A 27796-nucleotide genomic window follows, 5' to 3' on the forward strand; every position below is an offset into this window, starting at 1 on the left:
GATTAACTTGGTGAATTCAGAATATTAATTGAAATAAAATTGAAAGAGTGAGCAGAGGAAACAAATTTCAATTAAATATAAAAATGATATCAAGAAAAATGAGTTTGTTTAATATTAAGAATGACTGCACTCTGCCAGGCAGGGCAGCAGAGACAGGTTACTAAGTGTGATGTAATATTTAGGAATGTTTTTGGGAGATAAATTGGTAAAATTAGAGTAAGTTACATACATACACTTTTTAAAACAGATCTTATATGAAATACTGAAGAATTCATATTCAGTGATTTTAGAGAAACTATGGAGAATTGTATGCACATTTCACAAATATGTGCTAATTGAAATGATGTCATGAAATGAATGGACTGGAGACAGGGCATCTGTGTCGGATATTTCTGACGTCTCTGCAAAGTGCCCACTTATAGGTCATTGAGAGGTTTGTTTAGCTAAAACAACAGATGGGAGCAGATGACTAACTCCTATCGTTTGCTGAAGAAGGAGGGGGTTTTTGCAAGTGAGAGAGAGAAGGAGATGTGGCTAACAGTAGGAATCTCAGATGCAGAGAGAGAAATATACACAGCTGAAACAATGTCAGCCAGGAGAAGCTTGTTGGAACTGAAACAGAAGCTACAGAGTGGCGCATGGCTGGAAGTGCTATCTGTCTGATATTTCTCTTGGAATAAGTGGAACAGAAAGGAACTCTGTACTAGCCTGAAAGAAAGAGGTTATCATCTGGAGAACCCTGATGGGGCAAGTTTCATCAGCAAGATATTGAGGTGACTAATGGTGGTAGCTCAGTTGTAGAATTCCTGGAATAACTCTCTCTACAAATCTATGAGAACTTTCCTAAGAAGTCAACATTTACCTTTCGAGAACCAAAGCCTGGTGAACTTTATACATGTTAAATTCTGTGCACAGTATAAGAATTGCCTGCAACCAGAGAACTTAGAGAATGAGAAGTGAGATTGAATTGTGAACCAAATAACTTGTCTTAAATTTACACACACATTACATACATGTGTGCTTAGAATTAGAAGGGGTTTAAGTTGGGTAGTTAAGTTAATAGAGTTAAGTTAAAGTTTGATTCTGTTCTCATGTTTAAAGATAATTAAAAACAACTTTTGTTTAAGTAACCATTTGTTGTGGTGAATATCTATTGCTGCTGGGTTTTGGGGTCCTTTGGGCTCGTAACATAAGTATATTCATGATGCAAATGGACTCTTTCCCTCAATAGTTAAAGAAACATGGAATACTTCCAATGAGCCAAATGATTCTTTTTTGCCTTGACATTGATTTTCCTGTGCTCTCATTGTTACAGAACTAATCAGCAATGCTGACCTTTCGAGAAATCACTAATCTGTGAAGAACAGTCCTCTCACCTACAGTAACATAACCAATGCCATGCTAAAATCCCAACTTGCAGGCACTCTCTATTTCAATATCATTCTGCTTCTAACATTACGACAGTTGTGGCAACTTTTTGTCATTGGATCTTCAGTCTTTGCAGTACACGGCAAACTTCAGTTGCAGACAGGGACTGTCCATTAATATCAGATCCATGACAGCAGGCGCAGAGTCCCCGACACTAATCCAAGGTCACTGTCTGCAGAAGTCGAGCAGACCCATGAAATAAAACATTGATTCCATACCCCTGTAGCTTTGACTGAATTATTACATCTATTTTCCTTTGCTGGGAATTTTTATCTCTCTTCCTGAGGTTTTACAATATGGGAAGGGAGATTATTAAAGAAAGATGTCTTTTTGACAGTGGTCTGAATAAAAATGCAGTATAACACTTCTGCTTAAAAGGAATGTGATTAAAAGTCTGCAATGCATTTAAACAAGGAATGCATTTGAGGCACCCAAAATTATGGTTCTCTAACCACATTAAACCATGCTCAGACACTGCTTGTTTACTGTTGAATTATAATGATCAACTGTCACTTTCCATTCAGTTTTTTTTAATGTGCCGCTCAGGTAGCTTTGCAAAAGAAGATACTGTCTAATTAGAAGCTCAGGTAGAAGGGGAGCTGAGAAGAAAATGCCTGAACTATGCGAGATCATGGAACACAAAGGTATGTCTACCATCTACAAACTATGTACAACCCTAACCCTTCAGATCCCTTGAAAAAAGGTTGACCACATGAAAACAGAATCAAACTTTAACTTAACTCTATTAACTTAACTACCCAACTTAAACCCCTTCTAATTCAGAGCACAATCTGCAGGTCAAGCAGCAGGAGTGGGAGAGAAAGAGTGGTCAGCATTTCAGGTTGGAACCCTTCATCAACACTGGAGACTGTCCTGACAATTCTCTTTCATTCACTGATGCAGCTCAACCCCGCTGTGTTCCTCCACTAAATTGTAGTTTACTCCAGATTCCAGCATCCACAATCCATTTTTGTTACTATAACAGTTCCTTGATTCCCAAAAGGTTTTCAAATATTCCCTCCCCACCAATATCCATCTGTGGTTGTGGACGGCTGCGTTATGACCCTCTTCATCCAGGGTAGTGCTCTTTTCTTCACCAAATGTACAAAAAGGAACGGAGGACTCTGACACTATATTTCCTGGTACTCCTTTATTATACACAAGCTTGGCGGGAGGTCTGTCATGCCAGCTGAGGATCAAGGAGGTCTCCCCAAAAATTACATCAGTTTTATACTCTGCCACAATCTGACTTGAGCGATCAAAAACAAATCAGTGACAAACATTACCCAATCAGCATTAGGATATACATTATTCAACTACAAACTGCATCATTTCATGGAACCAATCATGTAACTGGGTTCCTCTTTCCTCAAGCATTATTCATGCATATCACCTGATTTGGGGAAACTCACTAGCTCGGCTGGGGTTGTCCGGGAACAAAAGTCATGGGTCCCTCACTTAAAGTATTTACAATTCCATATGGTCCTCCTGAGTAACCTGATGAGGCCTTTAGAAGTGACAACAATTGAGGCATTTGAGACTTGCTCTTAACCAAGGCCAAAATGTGGGAATGGGTTACTGCAAACGGGAAATTGCAAACCAACTTTTCCAAGAATTTGTTAACCAATATTGAGGCCAAACTATTAACCAATGAAGATGGGAAATAATTAATAATTACTGGGAAAGAATAAGCTATTTTCAGAGAACAAGAAGTACTTCAAATGAAGTTTGTCTTGGAGATGTGGATACCTTGAGACTGAGAATTTAGAAACACTCACTGGAAGCTGTTGGAAATTTCTAGTTCAAGTTTATTTATCATCTAATTGTGGCAGTACAACCTGACAAAACAGCATTCTATGGTCCATGCTGTTGCACACATGCAGACAATGGTACATAGACACAGTAAATATTTGCGTATGATAAAATAAGTATTATTAATAAATAGTACAGTCTTGGAGGGTTAGTTTAGCATTTCAACAGTCATTCAGCAGTCTCACTTCCCATGGGAAGAAGCTGTTTCTCAGCCTCATGGTTCTGGGTCTAATACTTCTGAATCTCTTCCCCGATGGGAGTAGGTGGAAGTTGCTGCATGTTGGGTGGTAGAGATCCTCCCTGCTTTTGGAGCCCTCTTTAAACAATTATCCCGGTAAATCACATTGAATGGAGGGGGGGGGGGTGGGGGGAAGAGAGAGACCCCAGTGATCCTCTCTGCCACTTTTACGGTCCTCTCGATTGACCTCCAATCTGATGCTCTGCAGCAACCGTACCACACTGTGATGCAGCTGGCCAGGAAGCTGCTGATAGAGCTCCTGTCGAAAGATGACAGAATGGTGCCCACTTCAGCCTTCTAAGGAAGTGCAGTTGCTGTTGCGCCTTGCTGACAGGTGAGGAAATGTCATGTAACAGAATAGGTCAGGATAAATCATAAATCAAGTCTCATTCCTAAAGTGAAAGTTAAGAACTGTGTGGTTGAAAATATGTCCACCACAGACCAAGTTCAAAGCAGGATAAAAGGATCCAAGTCAAAATCTGAAAAGGAAGTTGTGGTCGCTTGTGATTATTGGCCCAAGTGCTTCTCCACTGACCTCCGAAGAGGAAAAGGAGCACTTCCGCACCTTTACTACTTTCCACTGTCAGTTTTTGAGTACTTCCAGTTTTGTAGAACCAACTATCAGGCTTGCGATTGATGCATTGGACTAATCATGCACAGAAATCCTATCTGCTGGCACATATCGATTGATTTTGGATTCCACTACTGACAATCACAAGCAGCATCCAGAATGACATGTTTTCACCTGTTTTTTTTTAACATGATGTAACATGACATAATCATGTTCTTATTTACACTGGATAGAAGCAAGCCGTTTGCCTCAGGTGCTCTTCTGGGAGACAGGACTACTTTGAGGAGTTCACAACGTAAACATCACAAACACAGTCACTGCATGAATACAAATTTCAATGCATTCATTACAACTTCCTTTATTTGTAACACATTTTTTTTCTCCATAAAATCTCAGGTCATAATGCAGAACTTGTTGAATCCAAGTTGTACTCGGGGAAACTGAAGGTCAGAGTAACATTTGTACTCACTTTCTTCCTTAATCAGCATAACTTGTTTTATCCTTGAGGCAATGTTTGTAGATTCATAGTAAGAAGATGTTAGCCCATTGAGGTTACAGCGCCAGCGATCGGGACCAGGATTCGAATCCCATGTTATCGGTAGGGAATTTGTATGTCCTCCCTGAGTTTTCCCCGGGGGGCTTCAATTTCCTGCCACCATTCGAAATGTACAAAGATTAATTTGGTGTAATGGCCAGCAAAGGCTTGTGGGCCAAAATGGCCTTTAACTGTGCTAGAACTGTCTAAAAATCTAAAACAAAATTGTTTTGAAGCAGGATTTACAACAAGTCAAATGTCATTAAGTGATTCAGAAGTATACAATGATCTAATACAGCCATTCTCAATCATTTTTTCAGCTATGCTGCCCCCCCCCACCCCCCCTCCGCAATCTCTGGTCAAAGTTTATGGGCCCCCTTCCCTGTGAGGCAGTCAAGTTTTGGCTTTTTCTGTACTTCTTTTGACTGTTTACGTTAAAAAAAAATTAAAATATATTTATGCTGTGTGAGGTGAAAATAAAACAAGGCTTTTCTTTAAATGTGGTGTGGCCCACGGTGGGGGACGGGGGACGGGGGGGGGGAGACAGTGGGGGTAATTCTTCCCCTTGATTTAATCCATCACATCTAAATATCCTTTCTTTGCTTCATAAACCTTCTCTGAGAGCAAAGGAAAGCTTTTCACTGATGTGTGTGCAAATGGCAAATGTTGAATGTTAAATAATTCATTGTGGATCACCTCTCTTACTTAAGGGTCATTTGGATGAGCTCACCGAAATTTACAAGATTTTCCAGTTCGAATTTAGATTTGACATGAAGCAAAAATAATCTTACTATTGGAAACAATCTGCCAATGGAAAGCAAGTGGAAAAGAAACACAATATTAATTAGTATTTTGAGTACTCAAAAGTATTCTTCTTTAAAGCCAAGTGGTCTATTTACCATTCCTTTTTAAATACAAATGGTTCTTGGTCAATAATTCTCACCAGAGACCACTCGTGAATGCTTCTCGTTCAATCAATTGTGCAGCTGTGCTACAGAGTGTTCAGCTCATCTTAATTACCTTTCATTACATCTGATAGTCATGAAAACCTGGTCAACAGAATAATCATTTGTTTAATTACTTAAATTTAAGCTGTGGCAGAGAATGAACACTAGACACAATGAAGAAAGAATCACTAGCTCACCACCAGCAGCCAGGTTTTGTAAAATGAAATAACTTAAAAGTGAAACATTCCCCTGCCAGAGATCAAATTATTCATCAGAAGGCAGGACAAATCCCTTCTGAGCAATATCTGTTGAAACAGATCAATTCTGTGAGGATTTGAAATCCATCCCGAATTGCAATAGTAATTATAAAGATGTAGAGGGCAATTTGAAGTAAGTTTCTGTTACATCTGATCACTCTAGAATGGCTGATTATAAATCTGCAATATCCTTAAAATAGATCAGGTTAATATATTTTCAAGGTATTAGCCCCAATGACATATAATTTCTTCTGGTGGTCTAATTGCTTGTAATTTTGGATGGAAAAGATATTCCATAGTTTCTGTTTTCACAATGAAGAGCCACAGCTCAGAAAACAGGAGATAAGGGATTATTGTATTTTAATCTCATCTTTCATACAAATTCCCTGTGATTTTGGCTTCTAATGGGCAGTGAGAATGCTGTATGACCAAAGGAACTGCTCACAGTAACCATCTGAGACTCTCATATTCATGAAATATTTACTGATTTGTGAATGCTTGTCCTGCATATGTATTATTTATCTGTATGTGTGTAATGTCTGGTTGTATGTCTCTGTGTTTTGCACCGAGGACCGAGGAACACTATTTCATCAGGTTGCACTTGTATAATCAGATGAAAACAAACTTGAATTTTGCTGGGGTGCAGGAATTCACCTTCAAATTAATTCATAAATGCACCTCCCATTCTAAAATGCAATAGTGTTGCTCAATTGTTGCTCCACTGCCCCGGGATTACATTCCAATTCCTAATCTTTGCATAATGCCTCCGAAAAGGATAGGGTTGCCAACCTATTTCAAGGTTTAGAATATAAATAACATCCCATTGCCTCATGTGATGTTGAGCTCAGCACACGGACTCTCCAGCAGGGGACACTCTATACTCATATGGAACATGAACCCTGACTGATTCTCCAACGGAAGTAAGTCTTCATACCACAATCTTGCCAACAAAGCAATGAAATAACATGTAGTTTAAGCAATGGAAGAATTTTTCCAAGTAACTTATGAATAACTAAGAGTGAGTGAAAATACAAAATGCAGTTCTGGTTAATGACTTGTTACCATCCCAAATAACTCTGCCCTTCATAGTCTAAGGCCATTGGCACCATCACGCTGACCCAATGCCTTTCTGGAATTGAACTAAATGGAAAGTGATTCACTGCAACTGGTGAGACAAGGTCTCTGGAGTCACCAAAAAAAAAACATAGGGAAGTAAGACATCCAGTAATGTGGTTTTGCTGCAATATAATTTAAATGGATGGATGCACCAATGGTAAACATGTATCTGAGCAAAATAAATATGGTATACTTTCATGACAAGCAATAATGGGGGGACTGTAGATCGGAAATATTATCATGTCATTGAAATGAGTAAAGAAAGGCTTACTCATACTTTCTGATGAGCAGTCATCACTTAAATATTCATCACCTGCTTGATGATATTATTCAGCTAACCATTTGGGTCAAAGCAATTTGACCAACTCAATCATTTCAGTCATGATTGGGTTTGGAAGCAGCTCAGACCTCTGTGACCAGTGCAGATTGCTCCTTGGGTCTCAGTGACCACACCGCTGAACACTTCTCCCATGAGTTTGTCACAACCTAATAGAGCTTGATCCCCTGAAAAGCTGAAAAAGGTGACTGAGAACAAAATGGGGAGGTGGGATGAGTTTTTGACCTGCACTCTGAACAAGTCAGGTCAGGGTCTGAGGTCTGCCCAGGTCTGATTCACTTTACATGTTGATGGATCAGGACGGCTCATCCCTTCATTGCAATTTTATTACAGTTAAGTGACTGCTACATGGTGAAGCTTAAGCTTGGTTTCCAGCAAAGCCTCTTCATCTCCCTTGGGACTATTTTTTTTGTGTGTCTGCTTTTGGACTCACATATGGTTTGGAGTTCAACCATTATTCAGCAAAAAAAAACGTCAAAAGAAAGGAAATTAGTTGTCAGGTTCCGTGAAAAAATCCATAAATCATTTTTTAAGTTACTGAATTAAGAAAATTCTATATTTATGGTGGTTCATGGATACATGAGTACATTTTCCTGAAAGTGTGTTTTTCGAAGAAGTGTCAGGGGCCCAGTGAGAAAGGTTCACTTGCCACCTTGAACATAAATCTGCCAAAATATAACAAACTTAGTGAGGTGACAAAATGCTGTTTGAGGACAGATTATTTTGCAGACAAAAGATTAGTTGAGTTGAGTGTTCACAGCATGCCAATTTTGATAAACATGGACCAGAAGTCAATGAAAGCAAATCACTCATCAAGTTCAGAAGTTGCTGAGGTGTCATTTTAGTGTTTTATGGATATATCAGCACAGCGCTCTGAAATGCATTGCGCTTTGTGTTGTACTGTTGCAAAAAAAAATAATTTAAAATCGGAAGTAGCATTTTTGCATGAGCAATGCAAAAATGTAAACAACCCACTTGGGAGCCAAAGTCTTAATACCACCACGTTCTGTGCAAAACTCGAGGAAAATTTATTTTTAAGAGGAAGGGCGAACTTATTGCTTAATGTGTCTCAGTTCTTTCCCAGAATAGTCTTCATCTTTATGCTCAGGGCAAAGTTCAATCAAGGTAACATTTCTCTGTTAATTACAAATATGGAATACAGGCATTTTTCAACTTAGCCCTCACCCGCATTTCATCTATTTCCTGCTCATCTGCCCTGGCCCCCTCTGCCCCCAGGTACAACAAACATAGAATTCCTCTCATCCTCATCTATCACCCCACTAGACTCCACATCCAAAACATCATCTGTCGGAATTTCCAGCACTTACTACAGGATCCCACCACTGACATATTTTTCCTTCTCCTCCCCCTTGCCCTTTGGCAGGGACTGGTCCCTCCGTGGTTCCCTCATACACACTTATCCCTCCCCACCTAAATCCACCCCCCCCACCCGGGTACCTTTCCCTGGGGCCATAAGAGGTGCAACACTTGTGCCCACACCTCTTCCCTCACCACGGTCTGCGGCCCCAAACCGGACTTTCAAGTGAAGCAACACTTCATTTGTATATCTACAGGACTCATTTACTGCATTCAGTGCTCTCTTTGTGGCATTATCTACATTAGAGAAACCCATCACTCCTCTCCATCTGCAATCACAGCGACCCCCCAGTAGCCAACCATTTCTATTCTCAGTCACACTCTCAGACTCACATGTCTGTCCATGGCCTTTTGCACTATCCTACCCAGACCACTTGCAGATTGGAGGACAACACCTTATCTTCCATCTGGGCACTTTCCAGTCAAATGGCATTTAGATTGATTTGTCTGCCTTCTGCCGAACTTGCTTGCCTTTTCTTACCCCTCCCCTTTCCTGTCTCTCCAGTTCTCCCCTCCCTTCGCCCTTGCTCACCCAGCCACCCCTCATTGCTGCTGTCCCCTCCCTCCCCTCATCCACTTTTCATCTCTTTCCTTTGCCAACACCCTCCCCCCCCACCTTTTTGCTCGGATGCCTGCCAGCATTCTCTCATACCTTGATGAAGGGCTCAGGCCCAAAACATTGGTTATGTATCCCTAACTTTGCTGTATAAACGACACTGTTTGACCAGCTGAGCTTCTCCAGCATTTTGTGTTTTACAGGCATTTTTCAATCAGGCAAAAATGAAATGCTGGGTTCAGGGAAAGCAACTTGTTGATTCACATAAAGCATTCACAAAAAAAAATACATAATGCTTTACCAATACATTTGAGATACTGCCTGTTCATGAATCCTCGATTATTTCACCCCCAGCAACTGAAATACTGATGTAGTCTACAAATCGACCTTCGTACCACGAGCAAACTTACCGAACAATCCTTTCACACTTGAACATGCAGGACCAATTATGAGGGGAGATCATGTCGTCACCTTGAGGAGTGGAGACCAGAATTCAGCAGTATAAAATCTCACCAATTTAGATACTTTGTTTTGAGCAGTAAAATGGGAATGGGATCAATCTTTTCAGCAGATTTAAGATTAAAGAAAAGGAAAGAAGGCAATATTTCTGAAATTTCAACTGAAAATACACTCATGACCCCGAGCAATGAGTCTAAACGATTGTGCATAACAACAACTTGACCTTTAATATTTTTTCTCTTCTGATGATTGATTCACAAACAAACCCAGAAGAGAAAAGGTGATTAAGCATTTAAGAATGCAAACTTTATTTTCTGACAGCTAGCTTTTCAAATCCTTAATACTATTGGTGATATAACAGTAACAATGTGAGACGTGGCGAGAACGTACAAACTCCTTACAGACATTGCGGATTCGAATCTGGGTTGCTGATGTTTAACTGCTATTCTAACCATGCCTTGTGGCAATGATATTGGTGAACTTCTCAGGGGCAAGCTCATGACCACAAAAGCTATTGTCAAACCATGCAACTGTTATACCTCACACAGTTCAGAACTTCTCAGCTCTAATTTTCAACAATATTGTCTGTCAAGAAGAGTTATTCATAAATACCAAGCAGACTGAGAGAGCGAAGTGCAGTGTGGTTTGGCCTCTGTTGTACATAACCTTAGAATGATTCCACAATCACATTCCTGACTGTCTCTCACAACTTCAACCCAAACATTTTGAGGTCATGTGATTACAGGCACACTTTGATTTGATTAAATGTATTTAAACTCTCAGTTAACTATCAAAATATTATTTAATGGTTATGTGGGTTTTGAAAGTAATATTTAGTCAATCAAACCTGAAAGTTCCTGATTTTTTATGGAAATGTTAGTCATTCTATTAATGCAAAAAAAGTTCTTTCTGCAGATTTATCTGAAAAGAAGTCTCTAATTGAAAGCACATGCCCCAGATTCATTCCACTCTGATGTACACTTTTTCAGTTGGACACTTAAATGAGTGATTCAATTTAAAAAAAAATCATGAATAAAATAAAATTTGATTAAATGTGTTCAAAGATCTCTATAGAAGTTCATATTTCTATTTGATAAAACTTCAGATTTTCTGATGAAAAATCTCAAAACATGATTATAAATTATACATGAGCTATAGGTACTTTTAAAGAGATACAGGATGGGAACAAGCCCTTATGGCCCAAATACACTTATGAAACTAATTAACCTTCCAATCACGTATGTCTTTGGAACGTGGGAAGAAACCAGAGTACCCAGAGCAAACCCATGTGGTCATGGGGAGAACATACAAATTCCTTACAAACAATGCCAGATTCAACCCAGGTCATTGGCACTGTAATAGCATTGTGCCAACTACTGCACTAACTGTGCCACCCACAGTTGATGGTTTGAAGAGATTATTTTTATAGAATGATCTGAAGAATCATTAGTGGGGAACAAAGATTCATTGATGTTGGTGCTGTGAGGGGAGGGTGGTGCTGATGTGCAGAAGCACATTCAAAAACTCAGAGCTTGATAGTCATTTATTTTGGTCCTGCTCCATCACAGAGCAGATCGCAGATAATATCAGACATAATTTCAGAACAAAGTTCGACAATCTTTGGACAGTTCAGGTAGAGCAGTAAAAACAACAACCAATCACATTCTATTGCATGCTCAGTAGGGTGAGTTAAAATATTGATTAGTCCAAGATTACCATATCTAATCATATCACTTCATGTTAAGCATCCTAATTACACAGCTCCTAATAGCCTGAATACACCTGGGATTGCCTAATCTCAACAGGCACAGGTCTGGTCAGCACTTGGGGGGAGACTGCCCAGGAACACCAGGTGCTGTAGGTTTCTGAGAGGGGTGCTGGATAAAGTGGCGACTCTGTCTGCCTTACTGTAGACAAAGTTAAAGAATTTCATGTATGTTACATTCTAAATGTAGTGTTACGTGACAATAATGGAACCTTTACCTTTAGTTCCATTGAAAGAATGGGTGGAAAATGCTCATAATGCAGATCATGGTCATAAAGGCTATGCAGTAATCTCAAATGGGGTTTTGAGATGTTCTCTCATACCTTAAAACTTTGCACAGCAATCATCTGAAGTCTGAAATTGGTTGGCATTGAAATTTTCAATTGGATATACTGTGAGTCCTATTGAAGCCATATTTGAAATAGGTAAGGGCTTTTTGGACGCAACCAGCTTGTGATAAGGCAGCAGGCCAATTCACCTTGAGATGTGGAGCTGGTGGAAATTGCTGAGGTACTCATTCACTCGTTAATTCAATGAAACAGAGAAAGCTTCAAGTTTAGTGAAGACAGAAGTGTTGGAAGTTTTCAACTTCAAATGGGAAGAACATGGGGAGCACAACCAATGTGATGAAACAATTTTCCTTTTGGCAATCGTGAACTACCCCGACACCACAAAAACAAAAGAACCTTCTGCACTATGGCCATGCCACTACTGCTAAAAGTCAACATTCATGAACTATCTTTTGTATTTATTATCTTTTTAAACTTAATGTATTTATGCTATTGTAGACCTTGTGTGAATACCTGTTTGCTGTAGCAAGTGAAAATTTTGCTGGATTCATATATTGTACCATATGTATGACAATAAACACATGGTATTTTTGTGTGAAATATCATCCACACAGTGCAAACCAAACTTTAGTTATCTGTTCCACCAAATGAAAATATCTTTTATTTTAAAGTAAAACATGAAAGTGTGCAGATGCTGGGTTTGCAGTAAAAACACACAGAAAGTCTGCAGGAACTCTAGCATTTCTATGTGCTATTGTTTTATTTTAAATACTGCCCCAACAGGTAAGTGAACCACTGGTTTAAGATGGCATATTTTCTTCACTGCTCAGAATGCTCATTGCAAGCTTCAAAGAAAAATAATTGGATAATATCTCTACAGAAGTTATATTTAAAAAGAATGACTTATAGGCAGTGATGTATATTTCTGACTATTCTGGGAACAATTCACAGAAGAGAAAATGAAATGTTCAACAGTTCTAATTATAATTTCCAAAACATGATAATGATACCATTATTGCTCATCTTTTAATGTGGTAATAAATGTGTTACCTGTGCCATTCACAAAGCTAATGAGGCAAAGAAGGACTTGAATTTATGACTTAGAGGGAAGCAATGTACAATATTCAATATCTGATTGAAAATCTCAGTTAGAAGCAACTTCAGAGAGCAGTCCTGTTCCAGGTTTCATATGGAAGCTGTTAAATATTTTAGGATTTGCCAGAAATCATGATAAAAGTTTGCACATCCTTCGTGCCCAGTATCTATGGAAAAAAAAACAACGTAAAAACTGTGATTGGTATTGCCCACTTGTGGTTTCAATAGGAAATGCAGGATTATACAAACTTCATGTGACTTGCTGAGTTTTGGTAATTTTGAAATAATTAATAATTTGACTCATTTTACCTGACAATCAGTGGTATCTCAAAAAGGGTAAAATTCATGGTTGCTTCCATTGCTCTACATTGACCAATAAGTAATTCTAACCCTTGCGTAAACATGCACCACAATTACATCTGAGTATATCTGACAATCAGGTCTGAGAATTAGTAGGACCAAAATAGATGATTTTGGGAAATGAATCTTCAAAGATTTGAGGAATTAATTGAAAGAGATGAAATGGGGGCCTCTGCTGAATGATTTTCATGCCAAGCATAAATTAAGCATTTTGAAAAACAAATGATGATTGTCTAAACACATTCTTATACAATTGCCTTGTGATTTAATACTGGAATATTAATGCACTGAAAAGAGATTGGAAGTGTTCTGACCATCGGTTGAGGATGGAAATCTTGTCGCTGAGGAGGACTTTGCCGTAAGACTAGAGCTGGATGAGGTCCTCACCCAGAATAAGACATATAAGGCAATTGAACAACTGAAAAGTGGCAAAGCAGCAGGTATGGATGGAATCCCCCCAGAGGTCTGGAAGGCTGGCGGCAAAACTCTGCGTGTCAAACTGCATGAGTTTTTCAAGCTTTGTTGGGACCAAGGAAAACTGCCTCAGGGCCTTCGTGATGCCATCATCATCACCCTGTATAAAAAAAAGGCGAGAAATCAGAATGCTCAAACTACAGGGGAATAACGCTGCTCTCCATTGCAGGCAAAATCTTCGCTAGGATTCTCCTAAATAGAATAATACCTAGTGTCGCCGAGAATATTCTCCCAGAATCACAGTGCGGCTTTCGCGCAAACAGAGGAACTACTGACATGGTCTTTGCCCTCAGACAGCTCCAAGAAAAGTGCAGAGAACAAAACAAAGGACTCTACATCACCTTTGTTGACCTCACCAAAGCCTTCAACACCGTGAGCAGGAAAGGGCTTTGGCAAATACTAGAGCGCATCGGATGCCCCCCAAAGTTCCTCAACATGGTTATCCAACTGCACGAAAACCAACAAGGTCGGGTCAGATACAGCAATGAGCTCTCTGAACCCTTCTCCATTAACAATGGCGTGAAGCAAGGCTGTGTTCACGCACCAACCCTCTTTTCAATCTTCTTCAGCATGATGCTGAACCAAGCCATGAAAGACCCCAACAATGAAGACGCTGTTTACATCCGGTACCACACGGATGGCAGTCTCTTCAATTTGAGGCGCCTGCAAGCTCACACCAAGACACAAGAGAAACTTGTCCGTGAACTACTCTTTGCAGACGATGCCGCTTTAGTTGCCCATTCAGAGCCAGCTCTTCAACGCTTGACGTCCTGTTTTGCGGAAACTGCCAAAATTTTTCGCCTGGAAGTCAGCCTGAAGAAAACGGAGGTCCTCCTACCAGCCCCCCCACATCTCCATCGGGCACACAAAACTCAAAACGGTCAACCAGTTTACCTATCTCGGCTGCACCATTTCATCAGATGCAAGGATCGACAACGAGATAGACAATAGACTCGCCAAGGCAAATAGCGCCTTTGGAAGACTACACAAAAGAGTCTGGAAAAACAACCAACTGAAAAACCTCACAAAGATAAGCATATACAGAGCCGTTGTCATACCCACAGTCCTGTTCGGCTCCGAATCATGGGTCCTCTACCGGCATCACCTACGGCTCCTAGAACGCTTCCACCAGCGTTGTCTACGCTCCATCCTCAACATTCATTGGAGCACCTTCATCCCTAACATCGAAGTACTCGAGATGGCAGAGGCCGACAGCATCGAGTCCACGCTGCTGAAGATCCAGCTGCGCTGGGTGGGTCACATCTCCAGAATGGACGACCATCGCCTCCCCAAGATCGTGTTATATGGCGAGCTCTCCACTGGCCACCGTGACAGAGGTGCACCAAAGAAGAGGTACAAGGACTGCCTAAAGAAATCTCTTGGTGCCTGCCACATTGACCACCGGCAGTGGGCTGATATCGCCTCAAACCGTGCATCTTGGCGCCTCACAGTTCGGCGGGCAGCAACCTCCTTTGAAGAAGACCGCAGAGCCCACCTCACTGACAAAAGACAAAGGAGGAAAAACCCAACACCCAACCCCAACCAACCAATTTTCCCCTGCAACCGCTGCAACCGTGTCTGCCTGTCCCGCATCGGACTTGTCAGCCACAAACGAGCCTGCAGTTGACGTGGACATTTTACCCCCTCCATAAATCTTCGTGCACGAAGCCAAGCCAAAGAAAAAAAGATTAATGCAGTAAAATCCGTTATCTAGAATTCAAGCAACTGGCAATGTCAAGCAACTGGCAAGAAATCAAGGAAAATAAATATATATTTTTTAAATTAAAATAAATAAAAATAAAGAAAAAAAATAAATAAAACTTTTAAAATGTAAAAATAAATGTTCTCTGAAGTAATATACAAATCTTTAGTGAAAATGGGAGCAAATATTCAGCCAACGGAGTGCCTTGGTCGTGCTTTGCTCGTTACTCCTGGATTTCTATATCTTTACAGGCTTTGCTCACATCAGCTGTTTGAATAAAGTTATGTTTGAATAAAATGGCGTAACCCAAGATGAAGAGGTGGCTGATCCCACTCGCCATAAGGGTAATTCTTTTAAACTATTTCCTTATCCCTGCTTAGTAAAAGCCCTTATCTTTATTAATATTTTATTAAGTATATTAGTTAGGCTTTGTTTGTAAACCTGGGGGGAAGGGGTGGGGGGGTGCTGTTATCCATAATGTAATTGTTCGTCTTTTGTACAACTCCATGAAGGGGGAGGAACCTGAAGATAGTTAAATGTTTTCAAAGAATGTGACTGATAATTAAGTAAAAATGCTTTAAGCTTTATATATTCATGCAAATGAAGTTTATTCAGTGCAATATAGTGTAGTAATTAGTCTTTTATATTGTTGAATATTTGATTTTGGGATTATTTTAATCAACATTGCAGTCAAAATGAAGAATAATCAAAAAAAAATCAAATTATTATTTGGGGGAGGGTGGGGAGGTGGAACATTTAAATCACTGTGTATTCATCTTTATTATTTTGAATATGCATTTGTGAAAAATTTAAATACATTTTTCCAAATAAAAAACATCAATATCCATAATATTAACAAAATAATATAAATATCGATCTGCATGTCAATATTGAAGGAAGTGAAAAAAAGAAGAGTCAACATGTGATTCAATTATTATAAAGAAGGAAAAATTACAATAATACTACAAAAATGCAAATTTAATGTCCATTTTGAACTAAAGGGAGAAAAAGATAATAGAATGATAATAGAGAGAAAGAAGAACAAAAAAAAGAGGAACCCTCCCCTGCAAGAAACAAGAAAAGAAGAAAAAGTAAGAAAAGAGTAAGAAAAAGAAAAAAAATGACTTCACCTTGGATGAACCCCACATCCATCTAAGGACAAATGACCTCAATTATCTAGGGTCCTTGGCGCTGTGAGCATCCGGGGGGAAGAGACAGGAGGGTAATTGTTAAAAATTTATCCTGATGTACCTTCGGTTATGAATTCCATATTCTTGAAAATACATCATACCTGTTTCTGAGGTTATAGGTGGTCTTCTCCAAGGGAACACTAAACTGTTTATTCTTAATGCAGATATATTGTTTAGGCATTGTATGAGTGAATCTCAAGCAACTGGAAAACTTGCTTATCCAGCATTTACCAATCTCTCTAGGTGCCAAATGCCAAGGGTTTTACTGTCGATGATTTGTAGCCTTTTCAACACAAGGATTTTAAAAAGGATTGTGTGAAAAATTGGCTTCTTTTCATGCCAGTTAAATGCTTCTCCCTTAACTAATAATCCCTTTACAAAATGAAACTTATTATTTCAACTTCCACACTGAGTTTCTGAAAATATATGCTGTTTCAGATTGATTTGAATGGAACCATGCAGAGTATAAATGATGAAGAGTAACGTGGATTTCTGCCCTTCTGATCACTAACATTACTAACAGTGTGGATGTGGTTATAATATTAATGAGAAAATCTATTGAGAAACTTAGTGAGTTTCTGAGCTCAAATCCTGCAAAATACTTCAATTACCTGACCATAATCCATCAACAAAATGAACTGCCACAACACTCGTGTCAACAGGTATCATATATACATTTGCAAAGCAAACTTTCCCTGCTGCACAACGCTGGTCTCCAAGAATAAAGGTTCACAGAACAAGTCTGGACTTTATCACATACCTCATGAACCATTTTTTGGAAAAGACAGACATCAGTGATGAAATTCACCATTTCCTTGAAAGTCTTTTTCAGTGGACTGAAAATCACAGACTTTTAGAGCATCAGCAACTAAACAATTCCTATACTCTTCCCAAACCTTGTCTGGCGACATCCCACCCCTTCCTACACCAACCTCTCCCCGTGATTGCCTGGGAGACACACAGGAAGAGTTATGGAAAAAAACTGATAATGAAAATTTATTTCCTAACCCTTTCACACAATCAAAAACCAAAGCATGGGATTAACTCTGATGAGATAATCTAACTTACTTTCGCTCTGACGGCTGGTGACTAGTGGTCAAAGGACTCACACGGGCTGTTGACTGCTGGAGTGAAACTCAAAAGTTTGCAGATGCTGTGACTGTAGTAAAAACACAGAAATACTGGAGGAACTCAGCAGGCCTCGTAGTGTCCATAGGAGATAAAGATATATAACCAACGTGTCGGGCCTGAGGATGAAGCATCAGTTATATATCTTTACATCCTATGGACGCTGCAAGACCTGCTGAGTTCCTCCAGCATTTCTTTGTGTCTTTATGTAGGCTGCTGCAGACTGCCTCGTGGGAACCGGATATTAGAACTGGGATTCGAGAGAGTGCTGAGGGCAAGAAATGCTCTCAAAAGGCCTCGGATTCTGAAAACTTCCTGATCATGTTGGAGGTTTGGACCTGAAGCTTGGGCTGCCAATGTTTTGAACAGGAATCTGTGGCTGCAGAGGCTGTGGGAGCGGCTGGAGGTGAATCCATGGACACTCAGTGTCTCTAAAGGGATTCTCTTTTGCTTCTCTTTCTCTTACTATTAGGGCACCAGGCAATTCATAGAGCCAATCTTCCTTCCCCTGCTTGCTGGCGTGCCCTCCCTCTGTTATTCACATTACCTCCTGCTTTTGGGACTGTGCTCCTCCCCCTGGTCCTCCCCCCCTCCAACCCCCTAATCATATGTTTAGCTGCCTGCCCACATTTTTTCATACCTTGATGAAAGGCTCAAGCCTGAAACATTGGTTATTCATATTTATCTTTACTCAATAATATACATTGTTTGACCTACTGCATTTCTCTAGTACTGTAATATTTACTTTAACCATGGTGTTTTCAAACTTTTGTATTTTACTTCACCACTCATTCAGAAAGGTAACAGAGAGGGATAGCAAAGGATCTAAGTGGGAAGGGCAAAAGATTACAAGAGACAAAGGATGTTAAGGGTGAGAACGCAAAAGGAAAGCTGAAGTTGATGCACCAATAAAGAATAAGGATGGAACACTGCATAATTGTCAGAAGGCACAGAGGACATCCATGTTTTTGATTTGATGGTGAATTAACTACCACCCAGGCCCTAGGCTAAGCTTTAATAAGGACCCCTTGACCTTGCCCCCCTGCCCCGTAGACCCCACCCTTCGTTGAATAAAATAAAGTGAAATTGTTCCATTTATTAGCCTTTGGGCATGATGCCCTCACATATTCTAAATATATCGCTGGGTATTTGCTGGGAATACACCAATTGGTTTTGGTTGGAGAAGGGGAGGAAAAACTTCATTAAAATCAAACAAACATTTGCCTTACAAAAGCTGTCTGCTAACACTGAACACTTTGAAAAGACTGTTAGTTACAAAAGGATAAATAAAATCAGTTATGAAAATAAAAACAGCTGTAGCGGCGGCTACACTGCTAACTGAAGGATCGTACAACCAGTTGGGTTGAGTTCAGTGAGCAAAACTCATTTATTGCACGCTGCCTAGCTGGTCTTATACTCCCAGCTTGGACCTAGCTGAGAACCGTGCTGGGGGGCCCTGATGTTACCGGGGTGTCACGTGGGTCCCCAAGCACGGGCTTCTGAGCACGGTGCTGAGGTCGGGAGGAAACCCACGATGGCGCCATTTTGGCCAGCTGCCCCGCCGCGTGCGTGACAAGTGGGGCCGGTTCGCCTGCCTAATGGCGTACAGCCACACAGCCCCCCCCCCCCCCCCCCAGAACCAGCGCCACTGTCCTTTTTTGCCGGGCGGCCTTATTTCTTGGGTTGGGCCACAACTACTGGTTAGGTGGGGTCGAGGTGGGCTTTAACCTGTCCACTGTAAACAGTTCCCTCTTACCACCAATATCCAGTGTGAAAATGGATCCTGAATGCTGGATAACTTTGTACGGCCCTTCCTATGGTCTTTGTTGAGGTGCTGTGGACGGGACCGACCTGATAAAAATGTACTCTGCTGAGTTCAGCTTGCTGGGGACATAAGAGTTCCGTGTGCCATGTCTGGGCGGCGGTGGGGATGTGAAGGAGTCCAACTGGGCCCGGAGGCGGGGAAGTAGACTGTGCAGTGACTGCTGGGGGTTGTGAGGTGCATTTACAAACTCACTGGGTAGGGCTAGCAGTGCACTGTAGACCAGCTCGGTTGATGATGCCTGTTGGCCCTCTTTGGGTGTTGAGAGGATGCGCAGGAGCACCCAAGGCAACTCGTCCACCCAGTCAGGGCCGGTGAGGCGGGCCATAAGTGCCGACTTAAGGTGGCAGTGCAATCGCTCGAATAGCCCATTGGCCTGTGGATGATAGGCCGTGGTGTGATGTAGCTTGATCTCCAGCCTGTTGGTGAGCTGTGCCCAGAGTACAGAGGTGAAACTGGTAAGGTGGGTTGGGAAGCCAAACCAGGCAACCCAACCAGTCAAAAGTGCCTGGGAGCAAGAGTCTGTGGAGGCATCTGGCATCGGACCTCGGGCCAATGAGTGGGGCCGTCTACCACCATGAAAAGGTAACAGTTACCTCGGGAAACAGGTAAGGGGCCGACAATGTCCACATGTATGTGGCTGAACCGGACGTGTTTGAAATCTTGTATGGGTTCTCTGGTGTGCCTGTGTACCTTGGAAAGCTGGCAATGGGTGTAGGTTCTGGCCCAGTCCGCAATCTGCTTCCGAAGCCCATGCCAGATGAAACGTTCTGCCACCATAAGGACTGTGTACCTGATGGAAGGGTGGAAAAGGTCATGGATATAGTGGAAGACTTGCCTGTGCCACTGCTGGGGAAACACTGGTCGCGGGGTACCCATGGAGACATCACACGACAGTGCCCTCACCATGAGGAGTTGGGAGGTCCTGGAACCACAGGCCCATGATGGCATTCCTGAAGGCCCACGTCTCCTTGTTGGACTTCTGGTCCCGGGCGAGCTGGTCGAAGTCAAGGCCGGGTGTCAGCGCACAAATGGCTGGTCGTGAGAGTGCATCAGCGACCACGTTGTCTTTCCCTGCCTTGTGCTGAATGTCAGTGGTGAACTCTGACACGAAGGAGAGGTGACGCTATTGGCGGGCCGACCAGGGATCTCTTGCCATAGCGAGCGTCTTAGTGAGGGATTTGTGGTCAGTAAAAATGGTGAAAGGCCTCCCCTCCAAGAAATAGCAGAAATGACGCAACGCCAGGTACATGCCCAGCAACTCACGATCAAAAGTGCTATATTTGCGCTCTGGTGGGCAAAGAAGTCAGCTAAAGAATGCCAGTGGTTTCCACTGTCTGTTCACCTGCTGCTCCAGGATGGCTTCGACAGCTATGGCAGAGGTGTCGATGGAGAGTGCCATATGCAGGTCATTGCATAGGTGAACGAGCAGGGTAGCCTTCGGGAGGGCATCTTTCGTGACTTCGAATGCCCTGCTGCCCTCTGGAGTCCAGGCGAGTGTCTTGTCTTTGGCTGCGATGAGGGCGAGGAGTGACTGGATGATGCGCGCAGCGCCTGGAATGAAGTGGTTATAAAAATTGATCATACCCGGGAACTCCTGTAGTCCCTTGAGGTTGTCTGAGCGTGGGAACTCCCTGATTGCAGCGACCTTCGTAGCGGCAGGTGTTGCTCCTTCAGCCGTGATGGTATGGCCCAGGAACTGCATGGACTCTTCCCCGAACTGGCTCTTGGACGGATTGATCATTAGGTTGAAGTGGGCAAGTCGAGAGAAGAGGGTGCGCAGGTGAGACTTGTGTTGTGCCCAGTCTCTGCTGGCAACAAGGATGTCATACAGGTAAATTAATACAAAATTCAAGTCCCTGCGCACTGTTTCCATAAAGTGCTGGAAGGTCTGGGCGGCGTTCTTGAGCACGAACAGCATGCATAGAAACTCAAACAAGTCAAAGGGGGTGATGATGGCCGTTTTTGGTATGTCCTCAGGGTGCACTGGGATTTGATGATAGCCGCGCACCAGGTCAACCTTGGAGAATACCCTGCGCCATTCAGATTGGCTGTCAAGTCCAGGATGTGAGGGATCGGGTAATGGTCAGGTACCATCACATCATTAAGCCATCGATAATCTCCACAGGGGCGCCAGCCACCGGAGGCTTTCAGGACCAGGTGGAATGGTGAGGCCCAAAAACTGTCGGAATGTCGAATGATCCCCAGCTCCTGCAGATGCGAGAACTCTTCCTTCGCTATCTGGAGCTTGTCCGGCGGGAGTCAGCATGGCTTGGCGTGCACCGGCAGGCCTTGGGTGGGAATGTAATGAAACACCCCATGGCGTGGTGAGGCGGTGGAGAACTGCGGCTTGAAGAGGGATGGGAACTCATCCAGAATTCGCTGAAACTTGTCCTTGGGCGTACTGACCGTGGCCATCTGCGGCGCTCTGTGTGGGAGGTGTTGAGGTGAATGGATTGGAAGGTACAGGCATCTACCAGTCGCCTACCTTGAATGTTGACCAGGAGTCCGTGGGCGAGGAGAAGTCAACACCCAGGATGGCAGTTGGAAGGGACAAAATGGTGAACTTCCACGAGAACTTCTACTGGCCGATCTGGAAGTGAACGGTCTGGTCTCCATACATCCGGATCTCTGTCAAATTGGCTGCATGGAGGGAAGGTCCTCAAGGCTGGTTTCAGGACTCAATGGCTGTGGCCAGGATGATGGTGATCTGGGCCTCAGTGTCGACGAGGAAGCGCCGGCCGCTGACTGAATCCCACAGGTAGAGAAGGCTGTATTCTTGGCCAGACGCCGCAGCAATTAACAGCGGCTGGCCTGCTTGTTTCCCTGGAACGAGCAGGGCTGATGACACTTCCAAGCCTTCTTCCACCAGCGCTGGTGGAAGAAGCAGAGGCCTGAAGTGGATGGCTTGTTTCTGGCTGTGCTCTTTGAGTCCCCTGCAGGGGCCGGGCTTTCCACCACAGCGGTAGAGGAAGGCTTGGCATGGTCATGCCCATGGCTCATAACCTGTTAAACTGCTGAGCCCTCCAGGAATAATTTGAGCAATAGCTCCTGAGCCTTTTGAGCGACCTTCCTAGGGTCGACAAAGCTCTCCTGGGACAATAACGGCCGGATATCTTCAGGAAGATGGTTGAGGAAGATCCGCTCGAAAAGTGGGCAGTTGGTGTGATTGCCCATGAGCCCGAGCATCTCATCCATCAACTCAATGGGAGTTTCTGTCTCCTAAAGCGTCGAGGCACAACATCCGAGTGGCCCGCTGGCTCCTGGAGAGGCTGAGGGAGGCGGCAAGCACCCGCTTGATGGTCCCATACTTATCTTCCACAGGTGGGTGCTGAACAAGGTCCAACACTCGTTTGGTGGTGGCCTGGTCCAGGGCAGCGACCACATGTTAAAACTTAGTCGAATCTGATGAAATGTGGCAGAGGTGAAACTGAGCCTCTGTGTGGCTGAACCAGGTCTCCAGTTCCTGAACCCAGAAGTCAGGAAGCTTGATGGCTATAGCATTGATCGAAGGGTCGTTCATGTTGGGTTCAAAGACATTTGAACCTATCAGGGTCACCAATTGTAGCTACACTGCTAACTGAAGGATTGCACAACCAGACGGGTTGAGTTCAGTGAGAAAAACTCATTTATTGCAGACTGCTTGGGTGGTCTTATACTCCCAGCCCAGACCTGGTTGAGAACCGTGCTGGGGGGCCCCAACGTCACCAGGGTGTCACATGGGTCCCCAAGCGTGGGCTTCTGAGCCTAGTGCCAAGGTCGGGAGGAAACCCCCAATGGCGCCATTTTGGCCGGCTGCCCCACCGTGTACGTAATAACCGAGGCCGGTTCACCTACCTAATGGCGTACTGCCACACAGCCTCGAAACAAAAATAACACAGGAAAAGGAAGAGTCTTTTCAGAAAGCGACACTGCATGAGCTGAGCTCTGCTGCAGGAGATAGTCCTTATACTCGCGTGCCCCTACAAACCCGGGAATTGATTGACAGGTAGCGTTGAGACAGCGGAGTCCGAATTGATAGATAGGACCGTGACCCCACTGCTGATTGACAGGTGAACACCGTACTTCTGAAAATATTAATTGACAAGTGGACCCAGAACTAACGCGAACCCGTATTGACAAGTCGTTACTTTGGTGTACCAGTTGTAGTGACAGGCCCCCTTACCTTTTGGGCCCCTACTCAGTCTAATGGTTTATCTACAACTGATACAGGGGGATCAGAGGTCATAGGGAATAGACATGAAAGTGGAGAATTTGCCAAAATAAGATCTTACTGAATGATGGAGCAGGCACAAGGGGCCATCTGGCCTGTTCCTGCTCCTATATTTTAATGTTATTTTTTTTAAATATAATCCCACTAACGCCTGTGTAATTCAGAAAAAAAAATGTCTATCCTGATTACAGATGAGTGATCATATAACAAAAAGCATGGAACCATACCAATAAACACACTGGAATATGGAACGTGAATGAGCAAGTAATTCAACAAGTTCAGTCCAGCTAAAATCTATGCAGGAATGATCTTTTCCGTGATGGACCTGACCTACAACTTTAAAACATTGTTAATTAGTGCTTTGCGTACATAGTCTCCAATCTCCAGGGGTAATCAAGCAAAATACCACAAAATTCAATTCTGGCAGGCGATTCGAACTTCCCATTTGAGGCCCATCTTCCCCCACCCCTTCAATCACTCTGGAATTTTATATTAAACTTTCATTTTCAACTTTCCCTTATTTCACTCTTGTTTAGTTTTGTTTTCTCAAGATCATTTTTCACCATTTACATAACACCTTATCAGTCTAAAATAATACCCACAGAAACTTTTGCATCAACTTCCTTCCCATACAAGTAACAGCGGTGCAATATAGATTCACAAGCACACTGGAAGAACTTACCAGGTCATGCCTCATCCATAGGAGGTAAAGATATTTAATTAACATTGCAGGCCTGAGCTCTTCTTCAAGGTTTGAAGAAGGGATCAGGCCCAAAGTGTTGGTTATATCTCCTTACCTCCTCTGGATGCTGAGTGACCTGCTGGGTTTCTCCAGCATTTTTGTGTTTGAACTATGATCACAGTGTCCACAGATTTTCATGTTTCATTTTACAATGATGTTATTGGGACTGGATGGGTTAAATTATAGAGAGAGATAGACAAGCTAGGAGATTTTGCCTTGGAGCATAAGAGGCTGAGGGGAGACCTTACAGAGGTGTACAAAATCACGAGGGGGAGAGATATGGTGAATCATCACAGTACTTTCCCCAGGGTAGGTGTGTCTAAAAGCGAAGGGTATAGGTTGAAGATGGGGTGGGGTGGAAAATTTAAAGGGGACCTGAGGGTCAAGTTTTTCACACAAAGGTTATGGGTACATGACCTTTGCAGGCAAGGCTACCAGCCATCATTATGTCAGCCTCTACAGGAGCTCTATCAAGAGAGTCCTAGTCAGCTACATCACTTTATGGTACAGTTGCTGCAGATAAATAGATCAGAGGTCAATCCACAAGACCATAAGAATGGCAGAGAGGATCACTGGAGTTTCCCTCCCCTCCATTGATAACCATTGAGGGCACCTTCCATCCTGCCCACAGCATCTTTCAGCTGCTCTTATCAGGAAAGCTGTACAGGAGTATCAAAGCCAGAACTACCAGACTCAGGAACAGCTCCTTCCTGTGGGCAATGAGACTGGTGAACAACCAAAGGAACTGCTCACACTAACCATCGGAGACTCTCATCTTCTTGAAATAATATTTATTTATTTACTTGTCCTGCACATGTATTGTTGTCTCTATGTGGGTAATGTATCCATGTTTTGCACTGAGGACTGGAGAACATTGTTTCGTTGGGTTGTACTTATGCATTCAGATGAATGCATAACTTGAATTGACTTGACTTGACATGACATGGAACAAGCTGCCAGAGGAAGTGGTGGAGATGAGTACACTTGTAATGTTTAAAATACATTTTGGACAGGTAAGGGAAGGGTCAGAGGGAGCTGAACCAAGCACAGGCAAGTGGGACCAGCTTAGATGGTCAACTTGATCAGCATGGATGGGTTGTGCCAAAAGGCCTCTTTCCATGATGTATGTCTTGAAGACTTTATGTCAATGACTCAGTCGAATGTCATGCCTGATAACTTCCAGCAAAATGCAACAATTCTGGAATAGATTCATGAACTTGCTGTGGGCATGGATGAAGAAGCTTCTGGGCCAGTTTCTAATAAAATAATCCTCATCTGGCTCTTTCCTCATAGATTTGACCTTCAGTTTTTAAAAATGTCTAAAATGTGGAAATGCAGAACATTCCAGCCAACATTTTCGGAACGTAATGTTATTTCATTCCTTAACATTAATATATCATTAGTTTGCATTCATTAACAAACTTTAAGCAAATATAGTAAAACCCCTGGTATCTGGCACCTATGCCAATTAAGTGACTTTTCCATTGTTTGAGATTGAGTGTTGCATGGATTAGTGAACTAACAGTGAGACGTGCCAATTTTATTATCTATTTATTTTCCATATTTTTTTGCCGGTGGCTTGAGCACATGGTTGCTTGAATTCTGGCTAATGGGTTTTACTGTAGTTAATTCTTCAATTCAGACTAAAAAATGTGATCCTTGCTGTGCAGTCCCTGCAATGCACATTGGTCCAGGGCCTGAAACAAGGCAGCAGGCAAGGTGTGCTCCTCCTCCAAGCAGGTACAGGCATGGATATATCCCTGGACCAATGCAGGCAGCCAGCCTGCATGGACCCCACTGCACTATATCACTTTTGACCTTCCAGCTTCGACTGCTAGCAATTGCAACAGAAAAATATTTTTTGTGTGCACATTCTTACATTAGCCACATATAGCATTCCCTTCTTCTTTTACGCTGGCCTCTGATACTGTCCCAGACTTGCAACATGAAGCCAAACATTCCAATCAATCCTGTGACCAGAGGTACTCAAATTCTATTTATAGAACACCCTTGTCAGGGCTGTGGGTCCTAGAGGACAGGCCATGAGAATATGAACATTCCATAGTATTGATATGAACTCATAATATGACCCTGCACACGTCTGACTCCACAGTATCAGGCCTCCAGCACAACAGGTGACCTGCTTCCAATTCTCTGATTTCAATCAGTTCCTGAGCTCTCAGGAGTCAGTCTCAGAATCTGTAATCTGATCACAGACATCGGTAACGGACCCACAAACAGAGACAAATCAGGACTGGAGTGTTGGATCAGAGATGTGCATTGCACAGTACACAGCAGTTCCAAAGATGAAATCTTCATATACAACTTATGATATTTAGCTCTTTTTTTAAGAAGCATTAAGTCTGTTTATGTTGCTTAAGGTATTTTCCTCCCAAATCTCAATATGCCAAATGCAAAAACAAAAAAAAAATTATGAACTCTCCACACTTCCAGTGCGTAACCTACCGAAAATTTAAATAATCCCATACAGATTAATGAGATTCATGAGAAAGCAAATCTGAAATGGAACTGGTGGTGTATAATGCAGCGTCAGTGACCCGGGTTCCAATCTGGCGCTGTCTGTAAGGAGTTTGTATGTTCTGCGTGGATTTTCTCCGGGTGTTCCGGTTTTATCCCACCCCCCAAAAACGTACAAAGGTTGTAGGTTAATTGGAGTTTTTGGACAGCACGGGCTCATGGGCTGGAAGGGCCTGTTGCCATGCCATAAGTCTGAATAGAATAAAATAAAATTACATTTAAAATTAAAATTAAATCAAAAATAGAGAACAGGCAGAAAGGTAGAAAAGGCTCAAGGGTCTACATCATCCACTCCTGGTCTTACATCCTAAATTATAAAAATATATTGGATTCTCAATTCCAAATACAACATTACTTGTTTGTACTAACTAAATCATGAATACAATTAACAGGCTTTGCTTTTGACAACACTTCCTAGTTTTGTTCTTAATATGTATGAAAGACTTCTGTTTCATACCTTGAGTTCCTTTGTGTACATATAAAGGACGGCCCATCCTGAATACATCTCATCATTAGTCAGGAAGGTGTAGCAGTGCCTACTTTTCCTAAGAAAGTTGAGGAAGGCAAGTCTACTGGCCGTCATCTTGACGACATGTTACAGGAGCACAAATGAGAATGTCTCGTCTGGCTACATCATTGCGTGGTATGGTAGCTGCAAACCATTAGACTGAAAGTGAATGCAGGGATCAAGAAAACAGCTGACAAGATCATGGTAGTCTCCCTATCCTCTATTGACCATGTTTACCAGGATCATTGCTTAAATAGAGCTCAAAGAATTCCAGAGGATGCTTTTCATTCAGCACACAGTATATTTGACCCACTACCATCAAGAAGAAGGTAGAGG

General features: G+C 42.4%; 1 protein-coding gene and 1 long non-coding RNA gene across 20 annotated transcripts in view; one reads left to right on the top strand and one right to left on the bottom strand.

The window, feature by feature from the left end:
• The window catches only part of LOC138760976 (astrotactin-2-like), a 1981947-nt gene that overhangs the window by 582964 nt on the left and 1371187 nt on the right, over positions 1-27796 (bottom strand). The gene's annotated exons all lie outside the window — the stretch shown is intronic.
• On the top strand, positions 11642-16560 carry LOC138761068 (uncharacterized). The gene is made up of 3 exons (XR_011356098.1): positions 11642-11823; positions 15571-15663; positions 16321-16560. It is a non-coding gene; the product is annotated as an uncharacterized lncRNA (long non-coding RNA).

Source organism: Narcine bancroftii, chromosome 1 (genome assembly GCF_036971445.1).
Source record: "Narcine bancroftii isolate sNarBan1 chromosome 1, sNarBan1.hap1, whole genome shotgun sequence".
In the NCBI taxonomy this organism is placed as follows: domain Eukaryota; kingdom Metazoa; phylum Chordata; class Chondrichthyes; order Torpediniformes; family Narcinidae; genus Narcine; species Narcine bancroftii.